Raw genomic sequence first — 16,538 nt, forward strand, 5'->3', positions numbered from 1 at the left:
CTGGGGGACATCCCTGGTCCAAATCACAGAATCATAGAATGGCTAGGGTTGGAAAGGACCTTAAGCATTCTATATATCGCGATTTTCTAAAGAGGGGATATAAAATAGTTTGGTCCCCATTTGGCAATGAGTAGACAAGCCAAGAGGGTTAAAGGGAGAGAATCTTCCACTCTGCACACATTTAGTTAAATGCTATCAGTAGCGCGACACACAAAAGCCTTCAATAGTCTATCCTCTCTGGGAAGTTACTGGTCATATACTGCTTACTGGCAACGTCGAATTATGTCGGAAATACTTCTGATGGGAAAAAAAAAGCAGTGTTTAAGCAGAAAGGGAACCTGGTTCTGAGGCTGTTCTATAGGAGACAGGTGGTGAAGGGCTTAACAAGGTGTGGTGCAACGCCCTCATGGGCATAATGGGCTACTGAGGAAGGTGATGGGCTGCTGTTGGGGGTGATTAGGCTATCAAGTGGATGCCTGACGGCCTTCAATGCTGCCTAAGCCAGGTGGAAGAGGGAGTGGTGTTGTTTCATGGTTCTGTTCTGCCCATGGACAGCCAGACCAGGGCTCTCATTATCCCTCTTTTAAATACCCAGATGTAAGGAAGTGCTTCCCTGCACCATTCAGGGCAGCAGCACCAGGTAGTTTGGGATTTGAACTTCGCTGTCAGAGGATAAGAACATGACTTCACTTTGTAGACAAGTTTGTTGGCTCCTCTATCCTCCCCAAAGCAGGGATGCCTCTTTGGTAAGTTTTGCACCTGAAGCTACATTGGATGATACTCTGTGAAACTAAGCTTAATGAATTACCTGTTGGCTATGTTTCCATAGGAGCTCAATTAATTATTAGTTTGCTTTGGGTTTTAGCATTAGCACGAGTGAGTTTGTCAACAGCCATTCCCAATCTGTATTTCTGTTGCTTCAATGAACCACGCTATTCATGAATCTGTAACCATGGAAGCTCTTACTGAGTGTGACTGTATTATTGTGTTGAATTGGTTGTGACTAGAAATGAAGCCTGGCTGTCCCCAGCCCCTCTGATCTCTTGAAGAGTGACTGAAACTCTAACGTTTATTTTCTGCTCGATTCCTATACTCAACATAATGTATTACCCCATTCCCTAAAGTACAAAGGAAGGCTGGAGGATTTCTGAGCAGATCTGGATTCTCAAATGTCTTTGCTCTTCCTACTTCAATCTATGGGTCTCATAAAGGTGACTGCATGTATTGTTATCTCCAGGTATCCCAAGATGGACAGGTGACCTGAAAATCCTGTCCTCCAAAAGCATTCTTTTGTGCTTTGAACTTAGAGGGACCCAACTCTATTGTTAGTATTATTGTCATTACCCCTTAGTAGCATCAGGTGTTGCTGTGGAGGATCAGCTTTGTTGTACATGCACTACAAAACCAAACCATTTTTCAGGGCCTCATTCTCACAGCTGTACCCTCTAAGCATGTAACCTGAGTGCTGCTGAAGCACTGGGGTTTGTAGGGTGTCCTCTGAACTCAGCCTCTTGAGACAAGCTGGCATTACAGCAGCAGGGATATTTTCTCAAGGAAAGACTTCTCTATTCAGAAATTGATTTTTGACACACTTTAGTGGGACATTATTGAAACCATTTGTAAAATTGCTGTGCTGTATTCATATTGTATCATGCAGGAATTGGAGCAGTAGTGTGGAAATGAACCATTTCAATCTCAGTTAATATGAATTGTTTCAGTCTTATTAAAACACTTTAAGAAGGTCAAAGGAAAATATTGTTGCAATATTTTGCAACAGGGAAGATTTGCCTTTGAGATCACATATAAGTGTGATCATTCCCCAAACAACATGCTCTAAAAAGCCTCACAATAAAGAACCATTCTGCAGGGTAAAGTTAGTAGTCTGAATTTGGAGTTGTTTGACCTAAGAATTTTCCTGCATACGCAGCATCTTAGGAATCTCAGTAAACTATCAGGAAATACTTGCTGACCATCCTGAGGTCCTAATGGTGGTTCTCCATCCCCTGGAAGCTCCTCTAGGTTCATTTTCACTGGGTTTAGTGACCACTGTGTAAGTTATTTGGGCTGAGGCTGCACCCTTGATGTGCATTGACTAGGTTTTTGAGCCCCAAATTTCATTTCTACCTGTGTGTGCCTATGTATTTGTGCAAAGCCAGAGGTCTGTCAGCAGACCAAAGCATTTGTGGGTTAGTTTCAAAGTATGTGGGTGGTCTAAGGGGACCAATGTGAGCAGTAGATCTGATGGGGTAGTTCCATACTGAGACCCTGCTGTCAGCATCTTTCAAAGCAGGTGTGTTGTGCATGCTAGGTGTGATCTGTAGAGACTCTCTTAGAAAACCAAGTTTCTGCTTGAAGTGTTGATATATCAAAAAAGCTTTAAAGCCTTGAGGTGGACTTGGATTCCAATCTCTTGTCACTTTAAAGGAAAACAGCCTGAATTAAATCAAGGAGAGGTGGAAAATGTCTATTACACACTTGTCTTGGGGTAATGTAACTGCATTTTGTGCTCATCTCTCAGGGCAGATGTGTATTTTAGCTCCTGGTTTTCCTCAGCATTTGCTTTTCAGGTGTCTAGAAGCTCTGGAAAAGGTATCAGCTGCTGAGACAATTCATGTTCCTGTCTTAAAAATGCTGGAGAAAACGTGCCTACCTTTGGGACCAAGAAAGGGAGTGAGGAAATGGAGACACACCAGTCTAAGAAGCTTTCTGTATGCCACGCTGATGGGCTGTTGCCCTTTGTTCAGAGCACAGTTCGCATACCTTCAGACCCTGAGACAGAAAACATGTGAATGGTCTCCATCTGAAGCATGGGCCAACTCATCCCTGTATTAGGAAGGCCACTGCTTTTCTGTGATCCTGTTGTGCAAACTTTCATCACACAGATATCTTCAGGTTGTGTCTTCTGCCCCTCAGTTTTAGACTGACTGCCAAGGCCAATCACTGACCTTTTTCTTATCCGTTTTTAAACCTTCCTATAGTAAAACTCATCACTTATTGAAAATGTAAGCGTTTTATTTTCTACTTTCTCTTCCTTCATTAATCCCCTTTGTCTTTCACCCTCATTTGTAATACAGGGGAATGAGAAAACATCTCTCATTATTTAGCATTAATATTAGTGTTAGGTTTCTATGTGTTCTTTTGCAGAAGTTACCAGAACCTCCTTCAAAAGACCAGTATGTATCTGTAACCAGGGTTTGCATTTCTAGATCATTAACAAACATGGATTTATGAAATTCTGTCAGTTTGTTTCTTTATCACCGAGAAGGAGAAACAGACACCCCTTCTGCTGTCATCTCCTTTGAAAGCATTTAATACTTTCTCTTCATAGTTCCTCTGCAATTCATGCCAAGAAAATATTCCTGCAAGGTCAGGTCTGCTGGGGAGGCCAAATGAAATGTTGGACCTCAGTGGTATTATGAGATCATCTGGACAGGTAATATTGGCCTTGGGAAAGAGCCTTCCTCCTTGAATTCATAGAGCTGGCTGCAGCCAGCTTGTTTTTTTTAGGAAATAAAACAGTCTTTGAAGGGCCTTATCTACAACTAACACCCGGTAGCTTAAGCCTAAGAGACCCTGGGCTGCTATATCTAGTTTTTCCTTTCTCCTGCCTAGCTTCTGACAGCACCTAACCTTGTTGTATTGGCTTTCTTTCTCTAGGAAGTGGGAGAAATGGCAAGCTTTGCCTTAGAAGGCAAAGAGGACCAAAATATGCCACAGAACTATAGGCAGAACTGTTGCAGCAACTGCAGCAGGTTTCTTCTTCTGGTCTCTGTACCTATCTGTAACCATAGTTATTTGTCACCAGAAGACCCAAGGCTGGATATAAAAATCTTTTTTTCCCCCTGTGTTCTTGCTTTAGTCTCCCAGACTAAAAACACCCCAAGCAATCTGATAAACAAGGAAAAAGCTGACATGATGACCAAGTCACAGAAAGCTTGCATAGGTCACCTGATTATCACACCTTGCTCTGTGACTGCTGAGGAGAGAACAGCTGAAATGCATTTCATTGAGATTTCATCCAGAAACAAGGGAAAGCCCTAAATTTGCTCAGAAACACCTGAGCTGCCCAGTGTTAAGGAGTCATTCAAGGCTGGGCACAAGTGTGGGGATTGATGAGATTGCTTTGGGCTCCAGGCAGTCTTTCAGTGTAATGCTAAAGCTTGTTTCTTCATCAGAAGAGCAGTTTAGAAAGGAGTATCCTGCTTTATTAATTCTGTGAAGAGTTGCGCCTGCCTGAGCTAAGTGTGGAAACTACATGGAAATATCCATTCAAGTCTTGACTGTGAAGGAATGAATTAGTGAGCTAATGTCTTTTTGTGGTCCTTGCCCAGCTCTCTCAGCCCGTCTTCACAGGAGGAAAAAGTTTGTGGGGATGCTGTATGGGTCTGTTTATGTTTTTCTGAGTGGGTCTTCCAGTTAATGCTCCTTTGAGGTGAATGAAGCATTTCACATCTTTCCTAGCATTTTTTCCCTGCTCTGTAGGTCAAACCAGCCACCAAACTGGTCTTGGCCTGTTGCTTTGAGGGTTGTGGTTTTGCTGTGTTGTCAGAGAAGGAGCTTGTTTTGCTGCAGGCAGGGTAAAGGGCAGCCTTAGAGGAAAGCCAGCCTCAGATGCTGCTGTGTTGTTTCATGTTTAATTAATGTGACTTTGGTTTGTATTTTTGAAAGAAAGCTTTGGGTTTTTTTTGCTTTGGTGCTGCATTTGTTGGGGTCTCCTTAAACCCGCTTGTTCCCCATAGGCGATTACAGCTGCTTGGGTACCTCTTTACATGGTGGTTTGAGAACAGTGCTGGCCCTTCTGGAGTAGAGGGAGGTTTGTGCAGGCACTCTTTTCCTTGTCCTCCTCTTATGAAGGGCTGTGAGAACCTCTGTAGTGTCTGTGCCACCGGCACATCCTGCTGCTGCCAGGCAAAGCAGCCCCTGCAGACCTCAAAGTGCAGGAGGAAGGTTGCTATTTCTCCTTGGAACAAGCACTCCCATGCAGCCTTAAGGGAGTAGGGGAAGGTATTCCCACTGTTTTTTTTCTTCCCATTTAAGGTAGTGGGGATCATACTTTCTGAAGCATACTGGAATTGGTAAAATAAAGCTGGCCTTCTGAAGAAACTTGCATTTATTTGAGTGAGTGGTTTTTTTTTTCTCTCTGATTGTGTGGGTGTGTATATATGCTGGGAAAGGCAATAATGTTTACTGGAATTGTACTACAAATGGTTGGTAACTTCCAATTCGCTACACGATAAATATCATAATTGATACTACAATATGTTAACATTCAAAGCATAAGCTTCTCTTTCATATGGATTTATTTTCATGCATGAATAGTGTGGAAGGTTTTGAAGACATCTTCTTTCAAAGACTAGGACATCTTTGAATCTTCTGTATGAAGAGGATGATAAGACCTCTTTTATGAATAGGTGGATATTACTGGGCTTTTGTATATAGAAATAAATGATAGAAATTGTTAAAAGCATTTTTTTAAGTCTGCAGAGCTGGGTTGAACAACTTGCATCTATGTTAAATCTTGGGAACTGGTCAGCAAATCTCAGTGCTTTCACTTCTGTCTGAGCAGGTAATATTAGACTTGTGGTAAATGATGGAAACTATCTGGTCCATTGAAGTTTAGACCAGGTGATCCTTGAGATACTTTCTAACCTGGTATTCTATGATTGTGATTCTGTTGTCATATTGCAGAACATGGAGGGGAATCCTTCCTTTTAAGCTGTAATATAACTTGCAGAAAAAATAGGATTTTAGCCATATGTGAGGTTATGGGATAAAATCAATGAGCTCAGGAAGGAGGGATTACAGCAGTGTTATATCTGCCTCTGTCAAACAACTGGTTTTAGACATGGATTTTAAATGTTCCTTTGCAGTATGTTTTTATACTTGGACTCTTGGGTTCAGATACTCAGATTTTATTTTGGTGATGTATTTCTATCAAAATAGGTAGACATTTAGCACCAAAGTAAGGCTGAGATGAATGTCGTGCTTTAGGACTCCATTTATTTTGTGTGTAGAGCCATGGGTTCTGATCCGTCATAGCAACTCTTGTGGGGGCTTTCTGGCTCATAACTGTTTTTTGAGGGACAATTTGGTATAAATTTTGCTCCCTCTTAAACTAGAGATAGATTTGCATAGAGAATCCTGGGGGCATTTTACAGACTTTTAAACTCATTGTTAGTTATGTTAACAAGCAAATAGCCTTTCTATGTATGTATTGCTTTTTAACACAGTAGCCCTCATTTCCTGGCCAGGAAGGTCTCTTGCAGTTTTATTTCCTCAGGTTAAGACAGTGTTTGAGGAATAGTTTACCTATAGATGACTTTTTCTTTCCTTTTCCAGTTTTCCTGGTATTTTGTTTGCAGCTTGTGGAGATCTGAGGTTTATGGTTGTGTGTTTGTCTGTGCTCTGCAGGTGGTGGGGGATATGTTTTGGTGGGGGTGGTTTTGATTTTGTTGTTCTAAAGGCAGAACTGTTTCTTTAAGTCTGAACTCAATTACCTATTGAGGGGGTTTGCTGATTTTAATAGTAAAATGGGATTAGGCAGGGTTTCACAAAGAAAGTAACTCTTTTCCATATTCTGGCTTTGTGCCTTCATAGAATGTGAACATGTAAAGTCCTTTGAGATTGTTCTCTTTTTATAGAGAAGTAGATGCTTAATGTTACCTCTGGCTTTGGGAGGATTTTCATATATCCAATCTGTGCTCAAGTATTAATTGCACATCTCTTCTCGGATTCAAATCACCCAGTTTGCACAAACCTAGATGTTATTTCTATGTTCCCTACTGGAAAAATAACCTTACACATAGGCTGTTGGATCAGTTAGTTTCACGGCCTGAGGCTTTGGGGTTTATTTTTGTATGGTATCAGAATAAAGCCAATATGCCTTCCAGACTAGTGATCTCTGCTGCTTCGTTGTTCTCCTCAGTGATTTCTATTACCTGTTTATAAATAACACACTTGCTTGGAGGGTCAGGTAGAGGGAGAAAGCATTTTATGTCATTTAGCATCAAAAGATGGCACATGTGGTGGGACTAGCAGGATCCTGGGTACCTGGAAACCTTTCCAAGTGCCTCTTTTTCAGGGACAACGCCTCGTTAGCACTATGCATCCCACCCAGGTGTTTTAAGATGAAAGCTGCCTCCAGAGGTTAGGCTGCAGGTGGCAGCAACAATCTTTCCCTGCGGCAGCTGGAAATGCTGCAGCGGCCCTCGCTGATGCCTGCGCATAATTCAGCTCCTCGCTAAACCAGCTCAGTGGTAAAACAGAAAACTGTAAGCAAAGAGTGCAAAGATTGTCGTCTAACCACTGAGATGTGGGGACACTTCATTTTCCACTCCCTTTTCTCCTCCTTAGGAGGAGAGGGTGGGGGAGTTTCTGCGTTGCACAGTACCAGGCATACGTGAGAAATCACATTTATGTGGAGTGATTGGTCTGGCTGGGCTTGCCTGAATCCTCTGTTGAGCAGCTACAGGCTTTTTGTGCTTTTGGGTGTGTATATTTTTCTCTTCCTGCTCCTTCTGTGCTTCACTCTGATAGCAGGGAGCTGTTATGTCATGATACCAGTAACTAAAAAGCAGCAACATCTTTCTATTCATTATTATTCCAGGCAGAGAGATGGACCTCAGAACTCTGGGGTTTTGAATGCTTAGTACATGAACTTTCTGGATGAGAGAGTTATCGCTTCCCAGAACTCCTGGTTCTGGCTGTTGTACCTGCCCATACATGATATGGGTTGCAGTAGTTTACCTGCAAGTGTTGCTTGGATCACATCTGTGCAGTCTTTGTGTGTTACTTCCTGCAGCTCTTGAATGTCAGTGCTGTCTTTCAGAGAACCATCTCTATGCTGCTTGGGGGATTTGCACTCCAGGAGGGGAGACCCTATCTGTAGATGCGTTAGGTTTTGGAAGCTGTTTGGAGCTAAATGTTGCAGATGTTGTCCCATAGCTGGGCTCATATTAGCAGACATGCTGTTTCTGTCTCTGTTGAAGAGCTGAGGGAGTTCCATTAGTGTGTTGCATGAATTTTCTGGCTTGCCTCAGGATGGGATGGAGGCATAGATACCATGCGTGCTCCAGCCGGTGACATCTAGTCCAGGGAATGATGTCATCTGACCCATCCCTTTGGCAGAAGGTTGCCAACACCAAAGGAGAAGGGAAGATGTGCTGGGGAACTGCTGCCTTCAAGAGGCCCTCAACTGGGACACAGCTCCTGCACCAAAATGCCTAGACTGATACACAGTAATGAGATACCACCTGCAAGGACACTGAGGTTATACCTCTTTTCATCTGTGTCACCTTATAGAATCACTTAGGTTGGAAAAGACCTTGAAAATCTCAGAGTCCAAGTCTTAACCTAACACTGTCAAGTCCACCACTAAACTGTGCCCCAAAACACCACATCTACATGTCTCTTAAATACCTCCAGGGATGGTAACCACTTCCATGAGCACCCTCTTCCAACGATTCATAACCGTTTTGGTGAAGGTATTTTCCTGATATCCAGTCTAAACCTCTCCTGCTACAGCTGTAGGCCATTTTCTCTTGTCCTATTGCTATTGCCTTGTTGGACAGCCCTTGAAGTCCAGAACTGGTGCAGATGTGAAGTGCTCAGATCCATGTTGGGACTAATACTCTTATTCATGTTGATTGTATCTCAGATGATAAGATTCTGTTGCTTGCTCATATGCAACCAGTTGCACAATTGGCCCTTTAGCACAAGCTGTGGGAATACTGTCTATGATACAGTAAGTTGTTGTGGCAATAGTTAACACAGTGTGCAAACAGCAGTGGTATGTGCAAACCAAGTGCTGGAGAATTACAGAAAATGCATGGAATAGTTTGGCACCCTCTTGATAAGAAGAATATGGTAAATGTAAAGACTCTGTGGTGGTTAGGGGGAGAAGGCCAACAAAGCCTCTGTATGCTTAGTGATTAAGTGAACATAGAGAAGTTAAATTCTTCTAGTGCCCTGCAAGCTAACAGTGGCCCAGAAGGTGCATAGTTGTTCTAGCTGTCCCAGTGCATAAAATCACACAGGGCATTCCTGAGAGACAGAGGAATGCAAAGCATGCAGGTGTATGATAATTGCTTGTTTCAAAGTGAGATGCCTGGTAAAGGCAGCTTAGGTCACACTTCTACATCCAGAAACCTGCAGAAATGGCTGCAGTCACCTTAGGCTGTGCTTGAAAAGTCCAGCATCTAATGATGGTCATGAGCTGATGCCATCCCCTCATGAATGAAGGGCAGGGCTACCCTGTAGCTGCTACTGTGCTGTATGGGTCAGTGTAGGGCAAAAGTATGTCCTATAGGAGGACAAGAGGGAGAGAGAAGCCTGTGGTCACCGTTCCTCCTTCCCTCATGGTCTGCCACAGGTCAGCCAAGGGATGGGTAATTCTCTGCAAAGCCATTTGAAGTGCTTAAAGGAAACTGATTACTTACCAGTTCAGAGCTGGGCCCTCCTCTGCTCATAGGAGCTGTGCTTGGAGGCATTTTAATACATTTTATTTGTTTCTGCACCAAATGAAGATTTGCTAACACAGGTGCTAATCATGACTCTTAAGTGATTGCACCAGATTGTTTTATAACAAAAACCCCTGGGGAGAAAAATACAAGGATTTTCTGCTGACATTTTTGCAAACTCTTCCTTTTTGCTGCTTTTCTGTTGAGCTGACTTTTCATTTCAGACCTTTCTTTAACTTCTTTGAGAAGTTTAGGAGCATTCCAAAAGGACTTTTTCAATTTTGAAGCAGATACTGTAGTCAAGCCAGAATAGGTTTCTCTTTGCTCTCTTCTTCTTGACTCCAACTTTCACAATGTGTAAATCAATCAAAGGAAAAGTATTGTTTGTCTGCTGGACTTCTCATCTAGCAGCTCTTGGGTAGGGTAAAGCGATTGGATTTGTGACCTCTTGGTTCTGAATGCCTGGTTGACAACTCTTTTTTTTTCCCCTTTGATGAGGGGGATGACAAAATCCTGAACTTGTCCCTGTTTTGGTTGTGAATTGGCTCAGAAAGACATCTGTCTGTCTTTGCACTGATGCATGTTTGACATCTCTAATTCCAGCAGCAATGGGTTAGTAGTCAGTGAGCAGGTGGAAATGCTGGAGCAGAATGATCAATAGCCATTAACTCCAGAAACAGGGTGGTTTGTGAGGCATTAAAGTATATTTTCTTGTGTTTGAGCAGTCTGATGGCACAACACTAATTACTGTTTATGCATCTTGAGGCACTTCTGTTTCTTCTGTCACCCTTACAGCAACACTGAATGCTTGCAATGTAAAACATAAAGCAACATATACATGGGCTTCCAGAAGTCTAGCCCTTTTTATAGGGCTGCCACACTGGAGAGTGGTGGGTTCAACTGCAGCATCTATTCTAATGCCTCTTTAGCAAAACCTTTTTGCTGTGTGAGTCTTTCAGCACCAGCTACTGAGGATGGCTTGTTTCTTTCCCATCTTTACCTTTCAGTTGTGATGAGTGACCTCCAGAGCTGTAGCAGTGCTGTTGTTAGCAGCATGAAGAAGTAATGCTGTGGCACAGTAGAACGTAAGTATGCAGAGCTTCAGTAATGCAGCATGGGTATTAGCTAACTAGATGAATACATAAATGGGTGAATTCATCCTGCTCTGCCAGATTATCCAAATGGGTATTGGTCCTGGTTCTGGCTGGGATAGAGTATATTTTCTACCTAGTAGCTGGTACAGTACTGTGCTTTGGGTTTAGTGGGAGAGTAATGATGAGAACATGCTGGTGTCTTAGTTGTTGTTTAGTAGTACTTGCCTGATCAAGTGCTTGTCAGTCTCTCATGCTCTGCCAGTGAGGAGGGGCACAAGAAGCCAGGAGGGAGCATAGCCAGGGCAGCTGATTCAAACTAGCTAGAGGGATATTCCATACCACGGTAGGTCATATGCAGTATATAAACGGGGGGGGGGGGGGGGGGGGGGCGGGGACGGACTGGCCAGGAGGTGCCAATTGCTGTGATGGGCTGGGTATCAGTCATAGGGTTTTTTTGCCTGGCCTTTTTAGTTTAGGGTTGTGATGTTTTTATTAATTTTTTTAATTATTATTCTTTCGTATTCTGCAGAATAAGGATTACAGGACAGGAACTGGCAAAACCCTGAGCCTTTCTAGTGGGGTATACCGGCAGACAGTTGCAGACTGCTGAAGGGATTGTGAGTAAATAGACAAATTGCTGGTGGCATAATTTCTTGGAAATAAACCTAGCAAATTAGACTTGTTAAAGCAACTGCTGAAATGGCTAATGCCATTGAATTGTCAAAATAGAGAACTGCAAAGATCCTTGGTTCATTTACATATCACCAAAGCAAAAATAATGGAAAAATAATGAGCAATTATTGTCCCTGGCTCTCCCCATTCATTATTGGAAGTAAAGACATTTATCAATATGGAATTAGGTTGGCAAGATATGCATGTGACATAATTATATTGGTCAGTCAAAACTAGAGGAGATGATGAGGGATTTTGGAAGCACCCATTAGAGGATGGCAAATGGGCAGCACCACTAATATTCACTGTTGCAAGAAATCAGGCATCAGAAGGAGCAGTCAGGGCTACTGAAATGTTTTAGCAAGGGCTAGGTCACTTAGAAGGGCAAGAGTTGTATTTCTGAAGGGGAAAAATGAGATTTGGTTCATGTAGAGGACAAATTGTAGTGTAAAATATTAGGACTGTGTCTGGGTTTGGTATGTACTGGTCTTGCTGCTGTATCATGGTGCCTGCCAGCTTCTGGCAGATGTTGAGCATCCTGTTTACTCCGTAAGCCCTTCAAAAGCTGCTGCAGTTAGGAGACCCCTCCTGAAGTATACCAAGTACATTATCACCCAGACTATGGAATACACTGGATTGGAGAACATCTTTTCTTTTAGAAGCCATAGAGTGAGGATTTGGAGACTGCTTTTCATCCCCTCCCATCTTTGTGTTTGATGCCAGAAGACCATAATTTGTATTAGAATAAGGCTGCTGAAATTTGGGCTCTGTGTGTCTGCAGGCTGTCTCTGAACTGAAGGTGTAATAGCCCTGCAGGCAGGAGAGGCTTCTGTGCCTTGGCTTCCAGTAGGAATGGTTCATCTGACCTTTAAACCCACCTGCCACTGCCTTTATGGTGATTACTGCTGGAGCCAGTAAGGCAATTCACAGGGCTGAGCACAGTTTGACTAGCACAATCCCTAGCTCTGCAATGAGGTTTGACAGATGCTATCAGTGTATCTCCCCATAAATAAATATGTAATTGGACTGCGTGCTACACTTTCACATCCTGAGGAGGGAATTCTGACACGCCTGTCCTTTCATCTCTCGCATCCCTCAGCAGCTGTGAAAAAGCCTCTGACCTCGGATGCTCATTTTTATCATTTCATTTCAGCAGGAGTTGGTGCCTGTGGAGTTTTGTTACTCTGTGTTATGAAGGAGGAGGAAAGCAGCAGGCATTTTGTTTAAATTCTTAATTGCAGGCACTGCAGGATTATGGAAATGTCAAGAGGGAAGTGACAGGGAAGACCTGACAAGCACACAGGGCTTTGTTGAGTCACTGCTTTCTCTTTCCCATCAGGGTCGTGGGTGGGTTCTGAGTCGAATGGATCTTATGTGCTCACTGACCACCCATATGCCAGACTGGTCTCTGTGGTGTGCAGTCTGATGAGTTTAACAGGCCTTGCTCAAGACAAGCCAACGGTTAACAAGAAAGAACTAGCTTGCACCAGCAGAGCTGAAAGGAGTGCCAGAGCAGAGATTTGATCCCCCTTTAAATGTATACTGATGGAGCCAGTGCTGGATGCTGGCAAAGCACTGTGCTGTGCCACATTTCATACAGTTTGCTTCTCTTGCTCTGTGGGCTCTGAAGCAGGAGAAATTCAGAAGGCTCATTTCCAGCTTGTCTGCCTTGCTCTGATTTAGAGTGTTTTACTATTCTATTCCTCCTTCTTTTTTCCTGTTTGACTTCTGCACAAGGCTTTTTTCCCTCATCTTGGGAATCTAGAGCATGGAAGCTTTGTGGGCATGCACTGAGATTGTACTTGAGTTGCTGCCTTCCCTAGACTGTGGAAGAGGAGCCTCTGCACCACTTGGCTTGCCACTCTGAAGAGGGGCAGACGAATTATACTGCTGCTGCTGCTGTGGACTCCCCGGGTGCCAGAGTCTAAGAAGTGGTACACATGGGATTCAAGCTTAGAGCTGCTGCAGTAACGGGAAATTCCTTTAGTCCTTGGGGGGCTGTTGTCCTGCCTGTTATGAGCAATCCTCTCTAAAGCATATCCAGCTGCTGTGCTTGATGTTCCAGTTGCTTGTCAGCATTGAAAGACAGGGACATGAGAAACTTTTGTGCACCTAATTGGACTTCATCTCCCAGAGTTGTCTTCAGTAGGTCAGTTATGTCAGCTAGTAAAGCTGAATGGAGAAGCAGAAAAAATGCAGTGGGGGGTCACTGTGCTATCCATGTGGTCTAAGTAGCAGGTTCATCTTGGTTCTGACTGAGCTATAGGAATGAGAGCTGCAAGAGAAGTGCCTCCTGGTGTGAAGGATGGTGTTGTCCCACTGATCTGGACCATGCCAGGGGTCTGTGCATGCAGTGTCATATACTGAAGTCTCCCACAGATCCTCATTTCTGTGTTTATGGTGATATAAACTGGTGCCCATTTCCAGTGTGTGTTTGCTAATGTAAAGATAAGTAGCGAGATGCTCTCATTCCTCTGCTGTTTTCACAGCCAAGTGGTCTGCCAATAGCTGACAGACATTTCGTGAGTCTGAATGGGCTGTGTTAAGCCTGACAGTGAATTAGGAGAGACTGTCTTAGTTGGCAGCTACATCTCTTCAGTGTTTTTGGGGCCAGAAAGGAGAAAAGAGGGAGATAGAAACATTTGTTGCCTAAGAGAGAAGACAGTGGGTGAGGGTCAAAATGTGTGGCTGCTATCAGGGTAGAAAAGGGAGATGACAGAGAAGGGTTTGCAGAGGAATAAGGTGTCCGTAAAGGGCATACTGGGAGGGTGCCAGACATTTGCAGAAAATGGGTAAGTGGGACCTGGAGCATTGCTGTGCCGGCTCTAATTGTGTCACCTCTTCACAAAGGCCACGCTGCTTGATGATATTATTATATCACTTAATATTGAGCCCTCAGTTAGGGCATCCCTGATTTTTGTAACCTGAGTCATTTTGCAAGTCTGTTTGCATGTGTTTTAATAACCTTTGGGAGCATTGTAGGAGAATTCTTGTAGCTGTACTTCTGAAACTGGTCAGTGTAGGAAGGTAGCCACCATGGACACTGGGGACTTATGCTGTGATCTGGGATCACTATGAGACCTCTTGGAGGACAAGGAGTGTGAAAGGAGTTTGGTGCCTGATTCCTGGGTGCTTTGCTGGTTCTAGTGTGGATGAGGCACATGCCAACTGGACTCTCTGGCTCTGGGCCTACCTGGGTCACAGGGAAGGCTCCAGTGGAAGGGCTAAGACTGAAAGAGACACCACTCAGAATTATATGCAAGGGCTATTTGCAGTAACAGACTCCAGGCACCCAACACTGGCTCTTCTGATGTCAAGATGAAGCTGGGGCAGAAACAGCCTTGTTTTGCTGTCAGCTTTGATCTTGAGGCTGTGAGGAGGGGTGGCTAGAGGTCACAACTGGAGGGCATTAAACATTTTCCCACTAACATGAGTGGAATTTGGCTTAGACCTTAAACATGGTGCTTTTGCTGTCTGACCTTGCTTATTTTCATGGTTGCTGGGAGGGTTCCTGCCTATTGAGGCTGTTTTGCTGCCTTTTTGCTTGCTAAAGAGGTGTTTTTCTTTGGTAGGGTATTAGAAAGGTGTTGGTGACATTTTGAGCTAAACTTTGCTGTTTCAGCAGCCAGCAATGAAGGTGATGCCAGGCAATTGTTCCATAAGCAGCAGAACTAATAAGCCACTGGATTTGTATCCTACTTTCTTAACCTCTGCCTCTCCCTTCATAATATTAGCTCTTCCCACATGACCACTGGGTTCCTCTTTCCTTCCTCCGTGTCCTTTAACTACTTGGCAGTCATGAGCTGGTACTCGCTGTGGCAGGTTGCTTCATATGGGCTGATGCTGAGAGGCCTGCTTGCCATGAAAAGCAGGTATTCTTTTTCAGCTCACATGACAGCTGAGGCACTAATTTGGCTCTGTCTCTTCCCATTTTCAGCATATTTTTTTCCCTAGGATTTCTCGGTATTTAATTATCTCTGAACCTTCTGTCAGTCTGAGGGAAAATTAAGTTCCTAGAAGTGGGAATCTGATGGTCAGATGGACGAGCAGTTGTACAGACAGCATGAAAGAAGCTTCTGCAGAATAAATTCCTTTCCTAGAAAAGCCTACATGGTATCCTTTGTCCCTGTAACCTGTATGGAAAGCCAGATACTGCCATGCTGCTGACTGCTGTGGCTTAGACAGGAATAGCCAAGGTATAAACAGAAATAGAGCAAAGAACTGAGCAAGGTGAACAGGATATGAGGACAGCAGACATGCTTGGGAGAAAAGATGAGATGTTTGGGATATTCTAAGCAGTTATCTTGTACAGAAGGAGTTCTTCCTCAGTTTGCCAGAGAAACTGTCCCACCAGTATCACGTACTTCAGGGCATGCCATCCCTTCCCATAAGGTTAAGATAAGATCTAAGCAGGAGATCAAATAAAGCCACTGTGAGGGCTCAGGAATGAGTGGATGATATACTGCTTATGTCTTTGTCCCTATCAAATGTTGTTCTTACTGGGATGCAATCCGAAGTCAGAGCAGGACTTTTCCCTGCACTGTGCCCTTGTAATCTGCAACCCCTTGCATTAATTTCTCAGCCCAAGTGTTGATGTTCAACTCTTTCATCAGCAGTGCTGCAGCCTCTGCACTGCCTCATGAGGCAGATGCGAGTTAAGTGAAATCCAACTTGTGATCCTCTCTAGGGCACAAGGTTTTGCTGTGGTTTGGCTCAGTGTCCCCTTGCCCTCTAACAGCAGGCTATGTTTGTCTTGCACCGCGGCCTGTAACCCATTCTGTTGTATGGACTCATTTTGGTACAGTTGGGATTCAGACACTCAATACTGTGTCTGTTACTGTGTATCTCAATGTGACTCAAGCCGCTGAGGAAGAAGTGGTAAAGAAGCAGGGGTTGCATTGTGCCTGTGAAAATACATTTAAAGTCAGTATCCTGAAAGGGCCCAAAATTTATTGTGCTGCTGTTGTCATTTCCCATTCACTGGCCTGACTGAATAAAGGAGTGCTGCACAGAGCTCTGCATAACTTGTTTGACTTTAAGAGTTAGTAAATGATAGATGTCTGTATCCTTGGATGAGGATAATCCAATTGTACAGTCTGGCTGGATTTCTGCTGCTCTCTGAAAAAGGACTAGAGGAGTGAAATATTTGCTTTTGGTACTTCTCACAAGTGGAGATGACAGAGCGTGGGAAAATAAAAGCTAGTCCTGGTAGGCAAGGGTTTCAGGGGAAGAGAACTGGGGGAAATCTAATCTGCTTTCTGGTAGAGAAGGGCATAAAGGGGCTTGGCAAGAAAAGAGCCACTCTCTTGGTTTC

At 43.7% G+C, this 16,538-nt stretch overlaps 1 long non-coding RNA gene across 1 annotated transcript in view; it reads left to right on the forward strand.

Moving 5' to 3' along the window:
• Positions 1–615: 615 nt before the first annotated feature.
• LOC133275422 (uncharacterized) overlaps positions 616–16,538 on the forward strand; it is a 155,270-nt gene continuing 139,347 nt past the window's right edge. The window contains exon 1 of the long non-coding RNA XR_009745515.1: positions 616–746. This is a non-coding gene — a long non-coding RNA (uncharacterized LOC133275422). The remainder of the gene's footprint in view (positions 747–16,538) is intronic.

This window comes from Pezoporus flaviventris, unplaced genomic scaffold (genome assembly GCF_033815535.1).
Source record: "Pezoporus flaviventris isolate CSIRO_AGI_PZ_B2104156 unplaced genomic scaffold, CSIRO_AGI_Pfla_v1 ptg000040l, whole genome shotgun sequence".
NCBI classification, from domain to species: Eukaryota; Metazoa; Chordata; class Aves; order Psittaciformes; family Psittacidae; genus Pezoporus; species Pezoporus flaviventris.